At 42.0% G+C, this 26,546-nt stretch overlaps 1 pseudogene; it reads right to left on the bottom strand.

The window, feature by feature from the left end:
• Positions 1 to 3,613: 3,613 nt before the first annotated feature.
• Positions 3,614 to 24,082, bottom strand: LOC145363469 (Ig heavy chain C region, secreted form-like; annotated as a pseudogene).
• Positions 24,083 to 26,546: the final 2,464 nt, after the last annotated feature.

Below are 26,546 nucleotides of genomic sequence, written 5' to 3'. Positions count from 1 at the left end.
AAGAACTCACACACCAATGGGAACATTCTTTCCGAATCCACTCTGTTCGAATTTTATAACTAACTATGAGATCCCCTCTCACACTTCTAAACTCCAAGTAATATAATTCTCATAGACATTGAAACTCCTCACATGACAGATATTTCATCCCAGGAATCAGCCCAGTAAACCTTCGGTGCACTGCCTCTATAGAAAGAACATCCTTCCTAAGATAAGGACACCAACACTGCACAGTTCGTCAGGTGTGGCGTGAGCAACGCCCTATACATTTGCAGTAAAACATCCCTATCCCTATTCTCAGATTATCTCGCTGTGAAGGAAAACACAGCATTCGGTTTCTTTACTGACTGCTGCACCTGTGTGCTTATTTTCACTGACTGATACATGAGGACACCAAGGTGTCGCTGAGTATTGACCTCTCCCAATTTGTATCCATTCAAAGAATAGTCTGCCTTCCTTTAATTGGATATACGGAAAGCCTCACATTTACTCACACTATTTTATAATGCATCGGCCATGCATATGCCCATTCACTCAGTCTGTCCAATTGACGCTGAAGCTGCAACCTCCTCACAGCTCAACACCCCCCATCCGCACATTTGGAGATGAAACATTCATTGCTCTCTTCCAAATCATTAATATCAAATATGAACAGTTTCGGCCCTAGCATTGATGCCTACATACTTGTCACATCCTGCCGATCCGAAAAAAAGACCAATTTATGCCAGCACGTTTCTCCCTGTTGCTAACCAACTTTCTATCCAGCTCAAGACAATACCCACAATCTCATCCACATTAACTCTACACAGTAATCCATTATGTTAGATCTCGTTGAGGGCTTTCTGAATTTACAAATAGATCACATCCATCAGTTCTCCTTGGTCATCTTTTCTCGTTATATCCTCCAAGAATTCCAATAGGTTCATCAAGCATGATTTTCCGTTGGTAAACCCATGCTCACTTTGTCTGATTCTACCACTGTTTTCAAATATTGTGCTATGAAGCCCTTGGTAATGGACTCCAGCAACTTCCTCTGTCCTGAGGTTCGGCTGCCCGGTCTATAGTTCCCTATTTTCTCGCTCCCTCCCTTTCAAAGTAGTTACTTGGTAAAACGGAGTTTTTAGCAATGGTGCGCCATGAGAAAATTCATCAATTATTGAAAAGAAAAATCATTAATATTTTAAGGTAAGGAAATATGCCATCCTTGCTTGTGTCCTCCAAATGATTTCAGACGCACAGCAATTTTTGATTCACAACTGCCCTCTGTCATAGAACATAGAACATAGAACATAGAACATTACAGCGCAGAACAGGCCCTTCGGCCCACGATGTTGCGCCGACCAGTTACAAAAACAATGACCCACTAGCCTATACCAATCCCTTTTCGTCCATAAACCTATCCAGAGATCTCTTAAACGCCCCCAAACGAGACGCATTTACAACTGCAGCAGGCAGGGCATTCCAATCCCTCACCACCCGCTGGGTAAAGAACCTGCCCCTGACATCCGTCCTGTAGCTACCCCCCCTTAATTTAAAGCCCTGCCCCCTCGTGCTAGCTTTCTCCATCCGACGAAAAAGGCTATCACTATCCACCCTATCTAAACCTCTAATCATTTTATATGTTTCAATAAGATCCCCTCTTAGCCGCCTTCTTTCCAACGAAAACAACCCTAAATCCCTCAGTCTCTCCTCATAGGACCTCCCCACCATACCAGGCAACATCCTAGTAAACCTCCTCTGCACCCTCTCCAACGCCTCCACATCCTTCTTGTAATGCGGGGACCAGAACTGCACACAGTACTCCAAGTGCGGCCGCACTAGAGTAGTGTACAGTTGCAACATGACGCTGCGACTCCTAAATTCAATCCCCCTACCAATAAACGCCAAGACACCGTACGCCTTCTTAACAACCCTATCTACTTGATTCCCAACTTTCAGGGATCTATGTACACATACACCTAGATCCCTCTGTTCATCCACACTATTCAAAGTCCTCCCGTTAGCCCTATACTCGACACCATGGTCTAGAAAACGATACAACAGGGCACCTTGTGATGGGCAACCACTAATGGCCTTCCCAGCGACTTCCCATGAAATAATAAAATAGAAACAAAGGAGGATCGATACAAGTCCTGAATTGGAGGCATATGGAGTTCGGAGAGGAGTGATTAACTCAAGAATAGAATTTAAAAATCCTCCTTGATTGGCAATGCGTTCACAATTCCAAACAATTTCTTTCCCCTCACTTTGATTCACAGTGTGGACTTTCTACAGCAAACACTGCAATCACTTCCCACGGGGCCTCAGATGGCTGCTTCCAAACCCGAGATCTCTACCGCATAATGGACAACAGCAGCATAGGACTATCACCACTACCAAATCGCCCGAAATATCTGTATTGGACAGCAAATTTCCATTTCCTGCATTATTTCTGGATCAATATCCTGTAATGCCTTACAGCGAAGTGCGCACGCATACACCATATGTGTACGTCAATTTGCTCGCCACGATCATCTCAAGGGAAATTATGGATGAGAAACAGATTTTGACCTTTCTAGCAGCATTAACAAATCCAAAAGGAACACAATAAACTGTTGACAGAGCATAGAAGCCGTGGACATATTTGAAAATAGAAGTAAGAATTTTCAAGTCATGTTGCTATTGGACCTGGGAGCATTAGAGGTGAACAGGCACAGGGTGGTGGGTTAATAGCGATATGCAATGAATTCGGAAGTTGGTGAAAACTTTTGGATGGTTCTGGTTGGACTCGGTAACATGAGAATGAGTCTAAGTGAGTCGAAAGATTATAATTTTGATGCTCTCAAAATTAAACTCAAGATTTGTCAGTCTCTGTCCACCTAATGCTGCATCAGATATGCAACGTCAAAAATGAGGAGCAGTGGAGCGTGTAGACAAAACGCAATGAGATACTGCTGGCTGGTATCTGCAAGCAAGTGCAATGGAAAAAGGTGTCTTTGAATTTTGTGCTCGAGAAGCAGCATCCGGTTATAGAATATGAGGGGGTTAATGTTGTGGAAAGCGAAGGCATTTCACTGAAACAGGTTGCCTTTCTAGAACTGGATTAAACCAGACAACCAGTGTTGGTGAATGAATGTGGCTCTATAGGTTGAACAGATACTCCTTCACCTTCATTCATTCCATTCTATGGGTAAAGACTTCATTGTCAAGGAATAAATCACAAGATCACTTGTCAGTAAAGTTGCCAAGACCGCTTATAAGTTAGTTTGATCAGGTGATAGAAGCCCTGAGCTTTTTTAACTGGGTAAATGCAAAGTTATTGCACATTTGGAACCTTACAGTATAGACATAATTTATCTTTTCCTGAAAATATAAATCATCCCCTCAAATATGTCACACACATAAACCAGGAATAGGCAAGTACGAAAGTTTTCATTTTGCATTTATTGCGTCTCGTCAGGCCGATACATATAGAAAAAGGGCACTAAAGCCTCCAAGAGGTCTTCGACAAAATGACAAATTGTATTAAATACTATTTTGCTCATTTGAGGATCTCAGATTCTAAACACAATTATCCTTCATTGAATGACATAGTTTTATGTGTTAGCAAAGTGACAAAGCAAGTATATGCTGCTCTAAAGCGTGATTGTGCCTTCATATGATTGGGAGATTTGCTCGTTCCAATTACCAAAAAGAAATGAACCGAAAGTGGTGACACTTTTAGAGAAAAGAACAATTGAATCGTGGCGGGCTATACACAAGATTTCAAACTGTCAGTTAGGGCAAGCGAAACATTAACTAAAGTTGGTTTACCATAGGAGTTATTTATACTTCGGATTAAATTCCTTTCAAGGGACGGGTGTCCCACTAAACAGGAATAAGTTGTGCCAGTGTTCCACTCCGCCTCTGTGAGCCTCAATCTGCTGGCAATGAAGCTGGAACCATCTCCTTTCTCGCTCACTGCTTGACCGGGGAAACCCGAATCTAAAAGCGTGTCATTGGCCAACCAAGCAATATAAATTTCAGCAGGATAAAAGCCAGTGGCTATGCACATCAAAGTTGCCATCTTCTCTGAGTCAATTTCGGCCGCTGATGGTGGCAGAACGTACACTTTAGGACTATTCATCGCACCAACTATAAAAAGAGAAAAATGCATACATTTCGTAAACCAAATCTTTATATTCCCTCATTTTCTTCTATCCAGTTACCTCTCTTAGAAATATCAGAGACTGCAAATGTGTAATGCTTCCTATCCCTCAGAGTTTTAAGGCATGTTTTCCTTGTTCATGAGCATCATTAATATTCATTAATTCGTTGTGGTTTGATGTTATTTTGAACAGATTAGAGAAATAACCTTTCAGGTACTGACACGTTTTGGGTTTTCAGCTCAGCGGATTCTCATATGGTAGTTTTTATCCATGTGGCGACTGCTGGGTTCCAGGACTATGTGAAGTGTATTATACGAGCATTTAATGATAGAATCAGATTTTTGTTTCCGTTTAACAACATTGATAATTGAACCAGTCTCTGAACGAGTTTTATCTACGCTTACCCTTTATTTTCCGAGTGGATCGCTTCTTCGGTGTTGGTAATTCACTTCCTTCTGCGATGCAGACATATTCCACCCCAGTGTCCCACTCTGCTGCTGTGACTTTCAGTTTACTCATGATCGTTGTTTTACTTCCACTCCATTCAGGAGATTGGGTCTCAACTCCTTCCGTTCTCATTGTCCCATCCACTTGCCAGGAGACACTGACGTTTTCTAACACAGTGTAACGGACTTCACAAACAATTGTTGCTGTCTTTTGGACCCAAATCTCCGCAAATGAAGGGTTCAATATATTTATGGAAATGTCTTCCTCGTAGCAATCAACTAGGAAGAATGTGAAGGGTTATTTTAATGTTTCATGTTGAAATCACTGTTGGCAACAACTACTCCATGCTGACAAAAAACAAACGTGGAAAATACTTACTGCAATATGCTTTGAGATTATATTACCTTGTTGCAGCTGAGCTGATGAGTTTCTGTGTGCTCCTTGCCGCATTAATTTCCTCCTTATGGCTCATTTCAATCATTTCCCAATGAATACATATGTGCAATCAAATGTCCAAATAAAGTAAAAAAAAGTTCCCTGCATTTCAGCTGAGATTATACCCCTAAAACCAACTTGCCCTTCATCCGATTTTGCAGATATGTCTCATCACTTGACACGAAAGTCACTCTCGCGTAGAATTTGGCAATGTTAAAGAGGAAAACAAATGCCAGTTAAGTTCAGAGTGTTAAGCATTGCTGGGTTTTTCAAGCAAATCAAGCATATTTGTTTTCAAATGTAGAGTGGCCACATATATATTATTATGATGATATGTCTGACCCTGAGGTTCACAATATTTATGTGTCTGAAAATGGGCCGGCCTTCTGTATTACATTCCATACCACTGGTTCATTGACACAGAGACAGCAATACTAACCAAAATGGGAAATAAGCCATTTAAATTTCGGTTAAAGACATATCTCTGGCCAGAGAATAAGAACATAGGTGTAGTTAGCACTGCTGCCTCACAGCGCCATGTAGACAGGTTCAATTCTGGCCTCAGATCACTGTCTCTCTTTAGTTGGCACATTCTTCCCGTGTCTGCGTGGGATACCTCCGGGTGCTCCGGGTTCCTCCCACAGTCAAAAGATGCGTGGGTTGGTTTCATTGGCCATGGTAAATTGACCCTGTTGCCAGGTGATTAGCAGGGTAAATGTGTAGGGTTACGGGAAAAGGGCATTAGTGGGTTGGTGGTTGGTGCAGACTCAGTGGGCCGAATGGCATCCTTCTGTGCTATAGGGATTCCATGAGCAGGAGAAGGCCATTCGGTATTTCAATTCTCTGCTCCCATTCAAGATGACAAGCATCCTTGTTATGGACTACATCTCCCTGCCCACAAACACAGGCCGCTTGATTGCCTGAGAGACCAACACTTAGACCTGGTAGACGACGAAACATCCACAGGCCTCTGCGCTCGGGAACTATAAAAGACTTAGAACCATTTGTCTAATTAAATATTCTTCAACTCACTTCAAACAGCCCTGTTACCTTAAATGGTGCGCCCACATTCTGGAGATCCCGAGCAAGGAAAGGACTCTCTCAGTGTCGATGTAAATTTTTTTCAGGGTCGAGTATGGCGTTATAATTTGACATTCTACTGAACTATTCGCCTGAGCGCATAGTCCAAACTTACTCAATCTCTCATCATTCATACACACTCTCTTTCTATGAAACCAGCTTGTGAACTTTCATAATAACATACACATTCTAAGATGTCTGTCCTGAAATGGGAAAAGTAAAACACAGCGAAAAAGGCGAAATGTTTACAAAGCCCGAGAATTGCAGTAAAATGTGGTTATATTCTCCAATCCAGTGCCATCGAAATAAAGGACGGCAGAAATTGACTGCGAGTTCAAACTGGCAATATTCCCTGGTCCCTCCAGCAGCACAACAGTGCCCGCGGGTTTCCAAATGGCGTGGTGTAACGCCAATGGGGTTTCCCAGTCACCGCAGTGAGATATGAGAATCCCACCACCGGCAAACAATGTGCCACCTCTCGCTGCCAGGACCACATGGTAGGAGGCCGGAAAATTGGGTTTTCCGTTCTAATTGCTTCCTCGATCTGAACGATAATTTTCTGAATTCGTGGTAATAGTGCACCTCAGTCAAAAAAGAAACCCATATTAGCTAATTATGTGACTTAATAAAAAGCTTAATTTTCTCTTGTTCTTGCCAAAATTTATTTCTCCACATTTTCTCACATTACTCACCTTCACCCAATTGTTGTTCACGTCTGTGGTAGGTAAAATGTTAGAATCCGTTATCAAAGAGGAAATAGCGAGGCATCTTGAGCGGAATTGCTTGATAGAGCAGACGCAGCACGGTTTCGTTAAGGGGAAGTCGTGTCTGACGAATTTATTGGAGTTCTATGAGGATGTGTCTAAGGCGGTGGATAGAGGAGAGCCGGTGGATGTGGTCTTTCTTGATTTTCAGAAGGCGTTTGACAAGGTACCTGACAAGAGGTTATTGCAGAAGGTAAGGGGGCATGGAATTGGGGGTAGGGTGTTAGCGTGGATCGAGGATTGGCTGTCAAATAGGAGGCAGAGAGTGGGGGTCAAAGGGTGCTATTCGGATTGGCAGTTGGTGACTAGTGGAGTGCCCCAGGGGTCGGTGCTGGGGCCTCAGCTATTTACCATTTATATAGATGATGTGGAGGAGGGAACCAAGTGTATGGTGTCGAAATTTGCTGATGACACCAAGATTGGTGGAACGGCAAATTGCGCGGAGGGTGTGGAGAGTCTGCAGAAGGATTTAGATAGGCTGGGCGAATGGGGCAGGAAATGGCAAATGGAATTTAATGTTGGCAAGTGCGAGGTGGTCCACTTTGGTAGGAAGAATGGTAGGAAGGACTATTACTAACGTGGCGAAAAACTGCAGCAGGCGACGGCGCAGAGGGACCTCGGGGTCCTTGTGCATGAGTCGCAAAAACCCAGCCCGCAGGTGCAGCAGGTGGTCAGGAAGGTGAATGGGATGCTGGCCTTCATAGCGAGGGGGATTCAATATAAAAGTAAAGAGGTCTTGCTGCAGCTGTATAGGGCATTGGTGAGGCCGCAGCTGGAGGACTGTGTGCAGTTTTGGTCGCCGCACTTACGCAAGGATATTTTGGCCTTGGAGGGAGTGCAGAGGAGGTTTACTAGGCTGATGCCGGAGTTGAGGGGGTTGAGCTATGAAGAGAGGCTGAATAAACTAGGCTTGTACTCGTTCGAGTTTAGAAGAATGAGGGGAGGTCTCATTGAGACGTATAAGATGATGAATGGGATGGATAGGATAGAGCTGGAGAGACTCTTCCCGCTCAGAAAGGACAGTAGGACTACGGGGCACAGCCTCAAGATAAAGGGGGGGTGGCGGTTTAGAACGGAGTTGAGGAGGAACTTCACTCAAAGGGTGGTGAATCTCTGGAATTCTCTGCCCGTTGAAGTGGTGGAGGCTGCCTCGCTAAATATTTTTAAGACGCGGGTTGATGGGTTTTTGATAAGCGAGGGGATTAAGGGTTATGGGGAGAGGGCAGGAATGTGGAACTGAGCCAAGACAGATCATCCATGATCTTATTGAATGGCGGGGCAGGCTCGAGGGGCAAGATGGCCTACTCCTGCTCCTGTTTCTTATGTTCTTATGTTCCTATGTGCCTCATTGCAGTCCATGTTTGTTCGCAACATAGTTTACACTTCCACCTTGCTCTTTACTATATATTGAGATGTACCCCTCTTTGACTTGGATATATGGAGATTAAAACCCCTCCCCCACGCCGACCACAACAACTACATCCACAATAATTGTATTGCATTTGTTAGAAGTTGGTGTTGCATATTGCTTAATGGTATGTCCAAGAGTTTCACTCGATCGGAAACGAGTTCATAAAGAACTCCATAACAAAAGCTTTGATTTCACGTTTGCGATTCTTAATTTCCATCAATTCAAATTCCACCTCCAAGTATTTACATCCTTTCTGCTCATTTACTCTTCTTGTCATTTCTGCCACTCCTGCAAACATTTTACCTTTGTGGATTGGTGTTTGCCTCACAATATAAATATCAATTGTTATCATCTTTCAACATGCTTCTATAAGTACATTTACATCTAAACCACAATTTTTAAATCACGGCACATTCTTCCCTTTTCTGCCACCGAGAGACATACAGCACCTCTCTGAAACTAATAAGAAAATCACATTCAAAATACGGTCCGAAGTGGTAATCTCCAAATTTACTAACGTGCTGACAGTGGAACGGATTTGCTGCCCAGAATTCGGCACCCTATTCAATTTCGTTCAAAGCTGTGTTGAAGAAAGTTTGAACAGGATGTCCTTGATCAAGAGCGAAGTGTTTCTGTTTGATCAGCCCTGGATCTTGTTATATTTAACAATTTTTTCAACCTTCCCGGCACTCCTCACTGATTTTCACAAATGCATCGCTAACTCTGCCTGTTCCTGAAAACATTTTTGGAACAGCAACCTTTTTTGTGATATTGGTTTTCCTTAATTGGCATCAACATAAAACATTAGTAGGGGAAAAGCCATGAAAAGTTTGGAAGTTTGACTGAAATATAATGACCCTTCGAGTTAATTTGAAACAACAGAGCACCAACGTGAATGCATTTTGCAACAAAATAGCAAAGAATGAAATCCCCGTGCAGGAAACGGATTGGTTTCACCAACTGGAACCTTCAGGTAATCCTCCCAGTCATTCTACTGAGATGCATTTCTTTTAACTTGGAACTATGTGAGGAAGCGTGAAACCTTTAACTGTATCATTTAAACATTGTTTTCTGTTATTACATCTAACAAGGATGGTCACTTTGCCTGTCTCTGCCAAATGCCCTTTTAAATCTGTGACTCCGCAAAAACAAGCACCCATGCCTAATTGCCTTTCAGAAGATAATAGTGAGTCCCTTTCCTGAAATGCTGCCATCAATGTGATGTTTGTCCGTCCACAGTGCAGTTGTGTTGGGGTTTACATGATTTTGCCTGAGGGAAAATGAAGGAAAGGACCCATATATTTCCAAGTCAGGATGAATTGTGTATTGGAAATATACTGCCTCCTTCTCATTTCCCTGGGTCAAAATCCTGGATATCCCTCTCCAACACAACTGTGGGTTTACTTCAACCAGGTGGACTGCAGTCGTTCAAGAAGGCTGCTCACCCCTATCTTCTCAAGGGTATTCAGCGATGAGAAATAATGTTCGCCGACCCAACGACGCCCACAGATTCTTCTTGAATAAGTGTGAGGTGATTCATTTTGGGAGGACAATCTTGACTGCGGATTACTGGATCAACGGCAGAGTTCTGAGGAATGTGGAGGAACAGAGAGATCTTGGGATTTATATCCAAAGGTTGCGACTCAAGTTGATAAAGCCATGAAGAAGGCTTATAGTGTGTTAACGTTCATTAACAGGGGGTTTGAGTTTTAGAGCCCTGAGGTGATGCTGCAACTGTACCGGACTTGGTGAGATGACGTTTGGAATATTGTGTGCAGTTCTGGTCACCTCACTATAAGAAGGAGTTGGAAGCATTGGAGAGAGTGCAGGGGAGATTTACCAGAGGAGATACTGCCTGGTTTTGAGGGGAGGTCTTATGAGGAAAGGCTGAGCGAGCTGGGGCTTTTCTCTTTAGAGTGGAGAAGGATGAGAGGCGACTTAATTGAGGTTTATAAGATGTTGAGGGGAATAGGTAGAGTGGACGTGCAGAGGCTATTTCCTCAAGTGGATGTAGCTGTTACTAAGGGGCATAACTATGAGATGAGAGATATAGGACGGATGTCCGAGGTATATTCTTTGCTCAGAGAGTGGTTGGAGTGTGGAGTGGACTGCCTGCTGTGATAGTGGGGTCGGACACTTTAGGAACTTTCAAGTGGTTATTGGATGGGCACATAGAACACAATAGAATTACAGGGAGTGGGATAGCTTGTTCTTGGGTTTGGACACAGCTCAGCACAACATCGAGGGCCGAAGTGCCTGTACGGTGCTGTACTGTTCTATGTTCTATGTTCTATGTTCTATCAGTTTGAAGTCAGGATATCAACAGCCGGATTTAACACAAATGCAACACAGCCACATGAAGACTTTACTGCATCACAAGTGGAAACATGCCGGCTCCAAAATGGCCCTTTTTGTCGTAGGATGATGAAAGAATGGGTCCCTCTATATTTCCTGGATTTGATGAGACTACTGTAACTTTCAACAGCCACTGTTTTAATGTGGATAACCTGGTGAAGCACAACAGCCGAACTTGGGAGCTATTACATTGCATAAGAAGGTATTACAACCTCATGATGCTTCCCAAATGGATGTGCTCCATTTTACGAGCTTGGCAAGAATCAGTCACCTTTTTGTTCGTGGAATTGTAATACTTGTTATTGCAAGAGTGCGTGTACGTGCCTCAGTTACTGTAGCCAAAGGACTTTCCTCAAGTGTCAACATATGCAGCAAAGACCAGTCATCACTGTACAATGAGAGCATCACATCATTTGATTGGAACTCGTACACTCGTATACTCGTATACTCGTATTCAGCGATACTGAATAAAGAATTGAACTATTATTTACTGCTAATACATAAATAAATGGTGGCTAGAGACGGGATGGAGAACTGACAAGATCAATTAAATTATCAAATGCCAGAGCATAACCTGATATTCTGGGAAGTTTTATATTTCCCGGTGCTATTGTAGAGATGCCTGTGCAATTATTGCACAGTGAATGTTTGTGTTCTGAAAAAAACTCCAATCATAAATTAGAAATAAATCATGAGAGGTGACTTCTTTGATCAAAAGCACTGGGCACTTGATTAGTTTTAGGGCATGAAAACTGTATTTGATTAGACCCTGTGATATCTCTCCCACTTGTTACTGTACTTTTTAGACTAGAAATGTGCGCATTTCTTTCCATTATTTGGTTGAATGCCTTGTTTCTGACTTTCAGTTGGCTGACTCGGAGCACACAGTATTGTGCTGCGTTAAAATAGTAAGTTCAGTATGGAAGAGAGAGGTGGTTACGTCTCCTCCTTCATCGTGCGGTGCCTTCATTGTCTTAATGCACTGCTCGGCACTGTGTCAAAGCATGTTCTCATCAGCAGACAACTGCACAATTAACTAACAGGCGTTTTCATCATCATAGAATCATCATCATCATCGTAAAAACCCTACAGTGCAGAAAGAGGCCATTTGGCCCATCGAGTCTGTAACAACCACAATCCCACCCAGGCCCTACCCCCATATCCTTACATATTTTACCCGGTAATCCTTCTAACCTACGCATCTCAGGACACTAAGGGGCAATATTAGCATGGCCAATAAACCTAACACGCACATTTTTGGACATCCTTTATCTGTTCATTTCACTGGATTCTCAGGTAGCTTGCTTGGGTCTACCAATTGAGCGTCGACTATCATCTCCTTTCCGAGGAGAAGACAAATTAATTGGTGTCCAAACATTTTGGGTTTGCTGGACCCTACTTGAATCTGCTCGTTATTGTACTCTCTTTTGGATATTGTGGCCGGATTAAGTGAAAAGTCTTATTTTTGAAACAAAAACATTCCAACAAACTGTGCTTACCTTTCGGGCTGTTGATCGTCTTCTTTCCGGTGAATTTTGTAGCTGGATGTGAAACGGTACAGGTGTATCTTGATCCTGTCTTCCATTCCCCGGACGGTAAAATGAGGAGGCTGCTTGTGCTGAAGGTCTGGTCCTGTTCCAGAGCAGTGGGGAAGCGAGTGATGTTCGAGCTCAAAACAGCTCCGTTCTTCTCCCAGGAAATGGTTATTTTGTCCGGGTAGAATCCTCTTATCAAACAAGTGAGAGTCGCGACGCTGGAACTTTGAAGCTCCTCTGCTGATGGAGGCAGGAGTTGGAGATTGGGCTTCGATGGCTCGACTGCAACAGAATAACAACCAGTGATTTCCATTCCTCCAATGTCATTCAGAAAAGAACGATTGTGTTTGCTCATCGTGCAATAACTCACCTTTCGACTTTTGTGTTCGTTTTGAGACCGGAGTCGATGATTCGCTCTGTTGTGCTGAACAGGTGTATTCAGCCCCACGATCCCACTCCTCCACACTGCTGGTCAAGCGGCTGATGGTCAGATACTGGTTTCTTTGTTGAGGTCCTTCAGTTTGAACACCTTCAATCCTTTTCTTACCATCCACTGTCCAAGAGATCCCAACCACACTGGGAACTGTGGATACCACTTCACAAATGAGTGTGGCAGTTTTCTTTATCCAAATTTCTTCAAGTGAGGGGTCACTGAGAAGTACTATGATTTCTGTCAGTGGAAAGTAACATAAACCCTAAATCAATGGCAGGCATTAATGGTAACGATTTCGTTTATACCGAGAATTTTAATGTCAATGAGAACCGTTAGCGTGGCAATTTTTGCCTTTGCTGGGTTTTCTTAAATGTGAATTATAATTTTGCAGTTTGGCAAGATGCTGATCTGAAACACAATTCTGAACGGCGCATTTAGACTGTGCAACTGGCTGAGGAGTACTGGCATATACAGTAAGGCGTAAAGAACTGCAACAGAAAGTGCCATGTGCAGCCAAATTCAGAAGCATAGATTGAGAAAGAAACAATAAAGTAGGGAGCAGGAGAAAGCGAGATGGAGAGGGTGGAAGCTGCAGGAGGTGGGAGTCAGAGAAATACGTGGAGAAGATATGAGATTGGAAGTTCAGCTCTTGGATGCCGAGTTCTCAAACGGTTTGTTTCTGCTTGAGACAATGTGCGAGAAATCAAGTGGTAGAGAGAGATACACAGAGAGGAAAGAAAACGAGTTACTGTGTGTGTGTGTGTGCACGTGTGTGTGAGAGAGAGATAGAGAGGTAGGGGGTCAGAATCGAAAAAAAATAGCTCGAGGAAGAAATGGCGGTCTATGTTTCTGTTCTATTCCACCGAGATTGATTTGGTGACCTGTCGCTATATTTTCGCAATATTGTTAATACATTATACTCAATACATTATTTACCCAAAGTATAACATTTATGAGGAGGCGTCTGAAAATTGTCTGTTGCAACATTTTCCCAATTGTCATCAACATCGGGTACTTCACGCACCGTAGTTGAAAAGGAGAAAGATAGACAGCAAAATGGGGACATTCAGCCTTTCAAAACTTCACGATCTCTTCTGAAAAGCATTATTAAGCAGCTTGGCCATTACAGCTGAATGAATTCCAACCAATTTTACTGTCGTGTTTAACTGCAACTTTTACTCTAACTGACCACACTCACAGGATGTCCACTGGGCAGATAACTGGCAGATGGAATGTAAGCATGAAAAGTGTGACGTGATACACGTTGAATGGAGTCAGTTGACAAACAAGTATTTGTTGAACTCGGAAATTATGTCGAAAAAAACATCCTTGACGTACATCTCCATAAAACCCTGAAGACCGAAGGGCATGATAGCAAGGTGGTGAAAAAAGTATTTCAACACTTGTCTTTCTCCATCGAGTTATAGATTACAAAATCAGGGAAATCATGTTATAGTTGTATCGACCTTTGGTGAGGCCATAGCTAGTGCAGTGCGCGCAGTTCTGGTGGCCAGATTGTAGGAAGAATGTGATTGAACTGAAGGGGTGCAGAGGAGATTCACTGGCATGCTGCCTGGCTTGCAGCATTTAATTACGAAGAGAGGATGGATAGGCTTAGGTTGATTTCTTTGGAGCAGAGAGAAATGAGGGCTGTCCCGATCGAGGCACACAAGATCATGAGGGGCATGGGCACAGTGGACAAGGAAAGTTGTGCCCTTTGTTAAAGGATCAGTGAGGAGGGGTTAGAAATTCAAGCTGAAGGGTAGGCATTTTAGGTGATTTGAGGAAATTCGATTTACTCCCAGATTGTGGTGACGGTCTGGCCTGCACTTCCTAAGAGGATGGTAGAGGCAGTTTGTCTCACATCCTTTTAAAACATGTCTACATGTGCACTTGTCACGTCATCACATCCAAGGCTATGGGGTCAACTGCTGGTGAATGGGATTAAGCGACAGTTCATGCTTCTTTGATGTCTTTGCAGATTCTAGAAGCCGAAGGGCCTATTCTGCAATGAATGTGCTGTGAATAAATGGTTCAATTGGCCTGCTCCAGGATCTCTAACAACAAAGTATGTGACATTCTGTGAATCTGAAATTGAAAAAAAACAGAAATTGCTAAAGATGAGTCAAACAGATTCCAAAGTCCTACTGCTTCTCTCGCCAAACATACTGCTGAGTTTTCATAAAATGTTCTGGATTTTCTTTCCAGGAATTTTCATGTTTATTGAATAATTTATATGCCAGCTTCCCAATGAATTGAATCCTGAAATTAAAATAAGATTGTATGACATCTGGAAGTTTGTGAGTTGGTTCCATTTCCTCACCTGAAGTTGATCTAATTTCTTTCCGTTTGTTGCTGTTGGTAGCAGAATGGGTCACTTGGCAGCTGTACGTGGAACCGCTGTTCCATTCCTGAAGCGGCAACTTAAGGATGCTGCTGGATCGGAATTTTCCATCTGTTGTCGCACATGGGGATGTAGTGGTGAAGCCAGACTGTAGGGCGTTTCCATTCTTCTCCCACCTCACTCCAATGCCTTTTGGTTTGTATTCACTGATCAAACAAATCAGCTGCACAAACCCCTCATCAGTTTCAGAGGAGAGACTGATGACTGGGGGAGTCGCTCCTAAAATTACAAATCAAGTCTTAGTCCCTTATTTGAATAAAATTAAATCTTTTTCAACATGGTTAGCCAAAATTTATTCCTGAGCCAACATCAAAATCGAAATGAAATAATTCTGGCAGAATCACATTGCTGTATGTGAGAGCCCGTTAACGGCATCATCTGTCTGAATGAATCAGTGCCTATATTCGAAAGATATTTCATGGTCAGTATAACATTTATGAGGATGTGAAAAGTGGGTTAAAGTATTTTATTTTTTCTTGGTTTGCCGAGTTAATCCGTTGTCGTGTATTACTTTCCACTTATATCATTAGCCTAACAAACCTGACAACACTTGAATTGTTTTCAAAAATATAGGACAGATATTTTTTGTTTAAGATGATATGATTGACTCTCAGCACTGAGTTGTGGGAGCTGATATCGTTGGCACATCGCAGATTGTATTCCCCTGACTCATTCCTATTCAACATTACAGTTGCCTGGAATTTCCTGCCTTTGCATCATTGTGGGACACAACTGAGGCGCATCTTACAGAGCGAAAATTAATGCTCTCATCAGGAAATTGCGTTTTGCCTCAACACCTTAAGAAAAACTCGACGCTGCAGGTAGCAGTGGACCTTCATTTTGAGAGCACAAATTGAGTTCACAGAAATTTCCAAGCTGTTTAATGTCTTTTTCATATTTATGGCCAATGCTAGCAAGTACAGATTCAACTCAGAATTCGTTGAGCAGCGCATTGGCAATCTGAATTTGAGATTTATTTTAAGACTGATCTCAATTTTCTCTGGCAAATTGCAACGGGGCATTGAGCGTTTCACAAGGTGTTGGATAACATGTTCAATTTTATTTAAAAAGAAATAGCCGTAACAGGTATGAAACTCCCTGGAAGGTTCCTGTGTACATTTATCTACTGGTGAATAGCTGTGAGGGAGCAGATAGGGAGCTGGTTCCCGTACTGTCAAGCTATGTTTTGAGAATCTCTTGATAACTTGACAATCTGGTTAGTAATAGAGTCAACATTAGGGCAGTCAGCTCCACATCTACCACTAGCCACCAATTATGAGCAGAATATTCGGGTATGGACATTGTGGTAAAGAAATTGAGATGACAATGAACATATAAATTTGCTCGCCATTAATTAAATTGATGACCAAATGTTTTTCCATTCAATGTGTCAAACATTTCATTCTTTTTGACTTGGCGCAAAGTTGTCTAAAATTAAATGTACATTGAATTCATTTTTTCCTTCCATATATGTTTTTATTTATAATATAAATGTGCGCCTCGGTGACATCATCTGACACTGAAACGAGACTACGCACCTGTGCACTGTTGTATACTGACAACCTACACCGCCACAAATAGCAATTGCTCAAATGTCACTGAATTAAGCAATTGTTAGTCCAACCGCCAATTCTAAATCATCACTCTTCATTCTCCTTTCCGTGAATTTAAAGCCACCAAAACCACGATTGACCGGTTTTTAACCATGCTAAGTATCTTTCTCGTGGTATTGAGATGCTGGCGTTGGACTGGGGTAAACACAGTAAGAAGTCTCAACAACACCAGTCTAACGAGTTTATTTGGTAACAAAAGCCATTCGCTGTTGCAGCGCTGCCCCTTCGTCAGGTAAGTGGAAGTTCTGTTCACAAACAGGGCATACAAAGACATAAGCTCAATTTACAAACTAATAGTTGGAATGACGTCTTTGCAGGTAATCGGGTCTTAAAGGTACAGGCAATGTCAATCGCGAGAGGGTTCAGTCCAGGTTAAAGAGGTGTGAAGTGTCTCCAGCCGTGGCAGTTAGTGAGATTTTGCAAGCCCAGGCAGTTCATGGGGGTACGTTGTCTACCTGAAGCGCTGCAGGAAAGAACGTCCTGAGGCATGGTAACTTGGGGAGACCGTGCAGAGGCTACAACAGATGAATGAAGATCACTCGACAATCACCAGGCCAGAGTGTCCTCTTCTTGTTGGAGAACACTTCAGCGGTCACGGGCATTCGGCCTCTGATTTTCGGGTAATCGTTCTCCAAGGTGGCCTTCATGACACACCACAGTGCACAGTCGCTGAGCAGAAACTGATAGCCAAGTTCCGCACACATGAGGACGGCCTCAAGCGGGGTCTTGGGTATATAGCAAACTTTCTGTAACCCCCATTGAGATTGTGTCTTTATATGCCCTGTTTGTGAACAGAACTCCCACTTACCTGACCAAGGGGCAGTACTCCGAAAGCTAGTGGCTTTTGTTACCAAATAAATCTGTTGGACTTTAATCTGGTGTTGTGAGACTTCTTAAAGTATCTTTGTCCCTTGAGTTTGATGCTTGATGACCTACACCATGCCCAGGTCAATCAACACTCTTATCATAAAATTCTCTGCAAATCTTTCCATGACATCCTTCTCCTAGATCACAGAATACAACTGGATGTTCCACAACGTGCAAAGCACCTGTGCAAGCTTATTTGCTTCCGATTTCAATTGCTCCAACATTGGTCGCCTTCCAATTAGCGGCCGTTCCTCATGTTCTGTATTTCTCCCCGAAGACTCACTGCCCTTCCAGCTGGCCTCTATCCTTTATATATTCATTAAATAAAGTAAAATATAAGCAAACAAATCCATCCCTCTAATCAAAGTTTTGCCAATTGGCATCTTCAGTGTCTCTTGTTAGACTTCAGTGTTTGACGACCCCATGAACTGCTTTGGAGTTGCATTTTTCTGCTAAAACTTCGACACTACGACTGTTCTTAACACTGCCAAAATCTTTAATAATAATTAAGCGAGTTGCTTTCTTAAAGAAGGAATCCTACCTGTGTAAGTTAGATGTTATGAAACAGAGATGCGTTGAGTGTTAAGTAAGTGACTGATAGAATAATCACAATGCCAACACAGAAGGATTAAGATTAAAATTATTCTGATGGCATCATTGCTTCTTGCAGGGCATTCATTACACACACAACCTTCTGGTTAATACATCTATTTATCTCCACAAAATGATTTTACAATAGTGCGTTTTCTTTACCGACCAATACAAATATTGTTTCTGTCCAATTAGGGAATGAGAACTCCTCTTGATTATTAAGGATGTAAAATTTTATTCTGATTAACTGAAGCTAATATGTCAAAGAGCTGAATTCACTCTCTACCACATTGCTTGAGGCATAGACTGTCCGCAACATTGTCTCTGCACATTTGACTCGCCAAAAAGACCATAAGTCATAGGAACAGAATTAGGCCATTCGGCGCATCGAGTCTGCTCTGCCATTCAAACATGGCTGATGTTTTTCTCAACCTCATTCTCCTGCCTTTTCCCCATAAGCCCTGATCCCCTTTTTAATCAAGAACATATCGATCTCTGTCTTAAAGACACTCAATGACTTGGCCTCCACAGACCTCTCTGACAGAGTTCCACCGATTCACCACTCTCTGGCTGAAGAAGTTCCTCCTCATCTCGGTTTTAAAAGATCGTTCCTTTCGTCTGAGATTGTGCCATCTGGTTCTAGTTTTTCCTATTCTGGCACATCCTCTCCACGCCCACTCTATCCAGACCTGGCAGTATCCGGTAAGGTGCAATAGCATCCGCCATCAACCACTCCCACTCCCATCCCGCGCACCACCACCACAACTCAGTCGTCTAAACTCCAACGGGTACAGACCCAGAGTCCTCAACCGTTCGTCATACGACAAACTCTTCATTCCAGGGATCATCGCTGTGAACCTCCTCTGGACCCTTTCCAAGGCCATCACATCCTTCCTTAGGTACGGAGCTCAAAACTGCTCACAATGCTCCTAATGGGGCCTGCCCAGAGCTGTGGACAGCCTCTGAAGTACATCTTGCTTTTGTATTCGAGCCCTCTCGACATGAAAGCTAACACTGCATTTGCCTTCCTAACTGCCGACTGAACCTTCATGTTAACCTTAAGAGAATGTCGAACAAGGTCTCCCAAGTCCCTTTGTGCTTCTGATTTCCGAACCGTTTCTCCATTTAGATAATAGTCTATGCCTGCATTCCTGCTTCTGAAGTGCAGAACCTCACACTTTTCCAGATTGTATTCTATCTGCTACTTCTTTATCCATTCTCCTAGCCTGTCCAACTCCTTCTGCAGCCCGGCCCCTGCTTCGTCAATGCTGCCTGTCCCTCTATTTATCTTTGTATCATCTGCCAACTTAGCAACAGTCCCTTCACTTCCATCTTCCAAGTCGTTAATGCATATTCTGAAAAGTTGTTGTCCTAGCACCACCCCTGAGTCACCAGCTGCCATTCTGAAAAACAGCCCTTCATTCCCAATCTCTGTCTTCACATTCAGCCAATCCTTTAGCCAAGCCAGTATCTTACCCTGAACACCATGAACTCTTAAATTATTTCACATTCTCCTATGTGGCACCTTATCAAAGGCCTTCTGGAAATCTAAATATATCACGTCCACTGGTCCTCCTTTTTCCAACTTCCTTGTTAACTCCTCAAAGAAATCTAAAGGATTTTTCAGAGATGACTTCCCCTTGCCTGAATTTCAACTTGATATGCTCGACGTCCCCAAGACCATCCATTTCTTTCACTAAATCATCTCATGCGTCCTTTCCTGCATATACTGAAGATATACTGCACGGCATTGCTATCTGTAGATTCCATAATAAAAATATTCCCATACCCACCCCGGCAAAACCTTGCTAATTACAACTGTTCTGCTATTTGCGGCCATCGAAGAGGCATCGTAAAATAAACAGCAGCAAAAATCGTCCAATCATTTCATAGTAGAGAACCAAATTAGGCAAATTTGTGATTCGGCCTGTGCATAGGGTCTTATTGAAATCCACATATTGAGTCTGACTGCCTCATTTTCAAATAAAACTTGTCTGCATTCTGCCTGGACATTCTTGTAAAATTTATCTTTAGAAATTAATTCAGCATCCACTTCCATCAGGCCTCCTGGCAGTTCATTTCTTATCGTTACAAATCAAGACATCAAGCAATTCTTCAACCCGCATATGATGCATTTATCTACATCCAGTCAAAGACTTCTCCTTAATTACTCGGCCAAAGCCGTCTTTGTTAACATCCCTGCTACACCGTGGCTAACATGCCCTGCTATAACCAGAACAATTAAAATTAATCTTAACTAATATGCCGTAGCACACATACTATTTTAGCATTTTGTTACACACTGCTGCAGCAGCAAAACTACATTTCTCGCCACGCAGCTTTCCTTGATGTTTCGAACGACTGGTCCACCGCTGCAATAAAACAATACACATGACTTATGTTTCTAATCCAACCTGCACCTCACCGTTTGCTTTGAAAGTTCAATGGTAAAATATTCGTCTGTGCTGATGGCGCAAAACGGGTGTATTAGTACTGGCCACCTGTCATACAAACATTCATTAAAATCAATGGAAGGTAACGTGCCGAACCCATGCCCAAGTTTTGCACTGCCACGCGAGGCCAGATTTCCCGACCTCAGACTCCAAATCAACAAATTGCCTCTTCGAATAAAGTAAGGAAACAGACAACATAACATCTGAAGTGTAAGAAAACACTATTCACAACGAGACTTAGTATAAAAGGACAAAGAGAAAGCTTTTGAATATTTTGTTCAATTTCAGTTTCTCCTTTTTAGTTCAATCAGTTTGTTTTACACACAGAGAGCCCTTATTAGCTGAAGGAGACAAGTTTCGATGTAAACATGGTTCTCGCAGAATTACACAACGCATGGTTAAATCTGTCTCATTTGCTGTGCCACACCAGCAGATGGCGAATCGAGAGTCAGATTTCCTCAATGATTGATCTACTGTCCATCTGCTTTCCACTGGTATTCACAAAACTGAGACTCAACTGGTCTGCTGTCGCTTACTCTTGGTCTGAAATTAAATCCACAATCCAGGTCAATGGGAGACATGGTAGGAGCTGGGGATGTTGAGATGGGGGCGCAGGGGTTGAATAAACTTGTCAGGTAGGTTGCTGAATAAGTAGCGCACTCCTGGCGCCACTGGAATAGAATAACACCATGACCAGTCAGTCCCTTACTCGATCAGTTGCTTTTTACCTTTGAGCAAATTCTGAAATGTACAGAAATTATTGGCCAACATGGCTCGATCAGACGTTAACGTTACTTTCCAAGCCATGGTTCACGAAAAGTGTTTTATGGGTCATATAAAACTGTAACCAGCATTTTATGAAACAATACATTACATTTATTACGTGATTGTAGAGCTCAGTCCTCACCACAATATTGCATAGATTTGTTCTGGGTTAGAAATAATATCTATTCATTTTACAAGTTACCAGGTCGGTCAGGATGAAAATTGGATGATTGGTTCCGTTTTAACTCTAAAAACCAGCATCACCTTCCCAATCAAGTCTTTAAAGTGTTTGTTGACAGCTAAGTTACCGTTAGAAATCTAATATTTTCAGCCTCTTTGTTCTAAATAGTTCTAAATGCCAGTCAAATCAAATGAGACAGTTTATGAAGTCAGGATCCGAAAAAGAGCTATGAATGTTACTTCACTTCTTCAGGCAATATTAATGAAAACATTAGTTCTCCTTAAACTTTGTGCACAAAAAACAATCTTATTGAAGTAGCAAGAAATGTCACTTACCAGGATTCACAGTCAGCACGGTGCCAGCCCCTTCATACCAGTTACACACAGTCAGTGATCATCCATTCCGGCCATGTCATAAACTGCCAATGAAGCAAAATCCGCTATTCAGTGTGCTGAAGCAACATCGTTACAAAGATCTTTCGTATATGTTGCATTTATCAACGCATCTGTATCCTTGATCTGTCTCCAACCGTGGAGAAATATTCCATGTGCTACATGTACACTTGTAATTCCTTAAAAGAAAGACAGTCCAGTGATTCAATATAAAGGACCATAATGGGGCATTCCAAAAATGAAATTCCATCGGGAACGGATTTCCAACGCTGTGCAGTTAGAGGTGTAAGGAACAGTACTGTACAGCCTGGTTCAACAGTCGGAAAGGAAATAACTGGAGTGGAGGTTTTTGTTGTGGCCCGCACCATCGTGTCACCATAGCTGCACATCACTTCACATCAGCACAATAAATCCATTATTCAAACCTTCGCAGAAAATGCTTCAATCATTCCAAAATATCGATTGGAAATTGTAGCAAATTGTTTCCTTCATATTGGAATCTGAGCAGCTGTCTCTCGCTCCTGAGGACTTGTCCAAGTCATGGAGAAACCTCCGTGCTATGTTATAAATGCGATTCAATGATTTATAAACATAATTGTCAAAATAAACAGAGAAAATGTTGCAATGCATCAATTGGTGTTTGAGGAGGACAGCAGTTGTTTAACCATGAGCTACCGTAGCCACTCAGAACGTAAAATCGGTTTGTTTTGTCTTCAGGAGTAGAGGACTAGTTTTTGTATTAAGAGAATCTATGATTCATTAACGTGGCACGTACAGCCACACAGCCGCAGAGATCAGTGCAAAAAGTTGTCATGTATAGTCATCCAAGCCTCTCAGTTCGAGACGTCTACTCCGATTTGAATTCACATCACACTGTCCTTTTTTCATTCTTTTCATTCCACTACATGCATTATCCTTCCAAAATATTCATTAATGACTTCTCGCAAAACCAGTTGAGGAACAGTTAACTTGTTCCAGTGTTAAAGAAAACAAATCTGAAGATAGTTTGTGTGTGACAGAAACCGTCTTCTCGACTGCTGTGGCAGTACGCACACAGTGGTCGAGCCCCGTTCAAAAACGGCTTCTCTGTTTATCTGGGTGTTAAATACAGTTGCTGCGCATCCACATTTCAAATGCTGGGATTTATCATTCTAGAACTGTCACCAGATGTTTAGAAATGTCCCCATTTCAGAATAGTATCCACAAATAAAATACAGTTTCAGCCTGAACAGCGTACAATATTGTCCTGCCTTTACTCGGAGATCGGAAGATACTTTTGCAGAACCGGAAGTTCAATCTTATTGTTGTGAGCCATCTCGAGCTTCGCAGAACATCACAATGTCCCTTTTCTCATTGTTTTCTTTCGACTAAACGTGCTAAACCTCCAGATTATTCATTAATAACTTCCTGCAAGACCAGTTGAGAAACAGTTAAAATGTTCTGCAGTTCAAGAAAACAAATCTGACAATAGTTTGTGTATGACGGGAACTGCCTTCTCGATTGCTGTGGTAGTAATCACACAATGGTCTCGCCCCGTTCAAAAACAGCTTCTCTGTTTGTCTGTGTTTTGAATGCATTTGCTGCGCATCCACATTTCAAATTTTGGGGTTTATGATCCTGGAACTGTCATCAGATATTTACAAATGTCCCCGTTTCACAATTGTTGCCATAGCTAAAATGCGGTTTCAGCCAGAAGAGCGAACAAGATTGTATTATCTTCATTGGAGATCAGAAGATATTTTTGTATGACTGAAAGTTCAATCTTGTTGCTGTGTGGAGGCTTTACAGTAAAATGTGGCGCTGTCTTCAACTGTTAAGTCCTTGATTTGCAGAGAAAACGACTTGCTTCCCTTGTTGACTCTTTCAACATATCGGCCGCCAATGGTAATGCTTTCCCGACGTGTTGAACCAGGATTTTTCCGAAACCATCTTGTGTCACACAAGGCATAGCTACCAGCATCCCTTAGGACGCAGTTGATTGTCAGAGAATCGCCTGTTTCTTTAGTTGCCGCCCTTGGTGTTTGATCGACAGATGCACTGAAGGCATCTGTATGGAGAAAAGATACGAAATGAATTATTTGGCTGAAACAATACAAGAACTTGAAGGCAAAGAATTTTCCACAATGTATGCGCAACCACCCAATTTTATCCAGTTAACACACTTTTTTCTTCTGAAAGAAACTTACTTGATAACCACGTTAAAAGGAGCGCAGCCCAGAAAATATGCATTGTTTCTTCACAAGCACTGAAAACCTCAGCAGGGCGATCACTCGAACTCAACACTGAGTGCTCTGTGTAACGGTGGGCAGCTGAACATTGACTTTATAAACCTCAAGAGACAGCGTGAATTTGCATAGGGCGGAGTGATCGAAGATGATCAATCTGCATTGGTCAGTCTGTGCCATAGCTTAAAATATGACTACAATATCCATAATCACGCAATTGGAATTTGTATCCAATGAATTTGGAGAATCGGTTAGCGTTATCGGGAATACTGTCAACATGTTGAGTTGTTTTCCATTTTTTCTTTCCTTTTTTATTTTAAACCAATATTATTCCCTGAGGTGTGGCAGTTACTAGCAGGAAAAGCAGACCTCATGAATGTGAAAGTGGTCGTGATTCGCCTGTTTAAACGTGTACAGTTCAACTGACGCAGGTGCACATAAACTGCTGCGAGGAACGGAGTTCTTATTGATTCGATTAATAATATTATGTGTATTCAATCACTGTGAGAGAGCAGTGACATGGTTCCAAGGCAGGGTGTTGTGTGGCTTGGAGGAAAACGTTCAAGTCGCATTTTTCCGATCCGTTTGCTGTTCTTGTTTTACCCTTCAAAATAATTGCAGTTTCGAGTTTGGATTGTCCTTTCGAAGATGTCTCTGCAAATTCCTCTACACTGTTCAACAACCTGGCCATACAATAAAGTAAGATCAGTAAAGCCCAAATGTCATCTTTGAAATAAAAGATGACATGCAAACAATATGAATGAAGTAGCAATTCTTTAACTGCATTATTGGAAGTCAACCTTTGCTCATTTTTGCAGTGATCGTTTGACTTTCAGTTATATATTGCACTGAGCACGCGAATTGTGCAAACACTTTTGATAGGTTTCCACTGCAGAATCGGCAAAGATATTAGCCAAAACATAATTATTAAGATGTGCCAAATTGCTTCAAGTTCTGTCTGCTTTACTGGCTATCTTTGCATGTATTTCCTCTTTGACACTGAAGATGCTTTTCGAAAGGGCAAACAGAGGCCTCAGTTCGATTGCAAATGTGTACGTAAAATATTCCACAGGAATCTGTTCTTGGCCATGGTCGTCTACTCAATATATCCTTTTTTTTAATCATCCGGGCTCCAAAAATCCTTTATGTACCGTCAGTCCGTGCCCTTTACCATGCAGCAAGCTCACATTAAAAATGTCTCTTTGCAACTCTGATGATAAATTAAATCACTAAGGAGTTTTCCACTTCATATTTGCAATATCACTAAGACCCCTTATTTGCAATCCTAAAGCAGCTCGATCCACCTATATCTCAGCTCGCCTTGCAGGAACCCCTCATCTTTCTCTCCCTTACCTCTGTATTTGATCATTTCAACGTGTTCCGATCTCCCACACAATCGCCACAGTAAATTTAAGGTGATGTCAGCATATAATGTCCATATAACACGCATTAGGTCCCATTTTCCTACAACACCTGTAATTTCAATACTGTCATCCTTGTTTACAAAACCCTTTCCTGCTTCAGATTTTTGTATCACTGTAATCTCCACCAAACGTTCATCGACGATGTGCATGCCTCTAATTGTAGTCTCCAGTACATTCCCAGTTTTAATTGCTCCACCATCTGTGGGATACAAACTGTTCACTTGTCTGCCGCACGACTTTGCATTCGCATTTAATACAATTATAAGTTGCCTCTTTATCAGGACTTGCATAAATTGACCTAATATTTCCTTACTTGTCCGAGTCCCATTATTTTATTTCATAAGGAACTGGTTCTAGTTGTTGCGACATCCATTATGTTGAAGGTATTGGATAAATATTAGTTGTTTTATGCGGTGGCACTTTGGAGCGCGTTCCAAAAGGTGGGTGCGACACCGGAATTAAAAGCAAATACATATTGTTAACAATTAGAAGATCAAAGCTATTTTTAAACGGAACAATGAGCTAAAAAGTGACAGAAGACATTCAATCAGTAACTTTGAGATGAGTAAACAAAAAAATATACTGGGAATGGAATGTTGTTCGGTGTTATGAATGAGCAGAGGGATTAAGTGATATTGGCTCCGTTAATATGGTATGGAGATTGAGGCTTTAAATACTGCACAAGACATAACTTATAGTTTTATTCTTTCAAAGATGCAAATGTCTCTGGGAAAACCAGTATTAATTGTGTATCCCTCGTTACACATGATACATTGTCGTGAGCTTCTTTCTGAGCAGGATGGCTCTCTTAGATAAAACTTAAGTGGAAATTACATTGTTGCATTTTTGGCTTTTTTTTACAAGTGATGTCGGTTCGGAACAGTAGATATTGTTCCATTATGAAGAATATACCCTAAAAAGCATCATTTTTGACAATTGTGCATCTTCATGGTCAGCATTGCAAATTTTAGTTGCAGATTCATTAATTTATTTTTTTAACTCGAAAGCTGTTGTGGTGTTTTTTGAAGTGACCTCTCTATTATC

The sequence above is a fragment of the Carcharhinus amblyrhynchos genome, unplaced genomic scaffold, assembly GCF_965287045.1.
Source record: "Carcharhinus amblyrhynchos unplaced genomic scaffold, sCarAmb.v2.hapA scaffold_39, whole genome shotgun sequence".
NCBI classification, from domain to species: Eukaryota; Metazoa; Chordata; class Chondrichthyes; order Carcharhiniformes; family Carcharhinidae; genus Carcharhinus; species Carcharhinus amblyrhynchos.
This window is presented reverse-complemented; position numbering and strand designations above follow the sequence as displayed.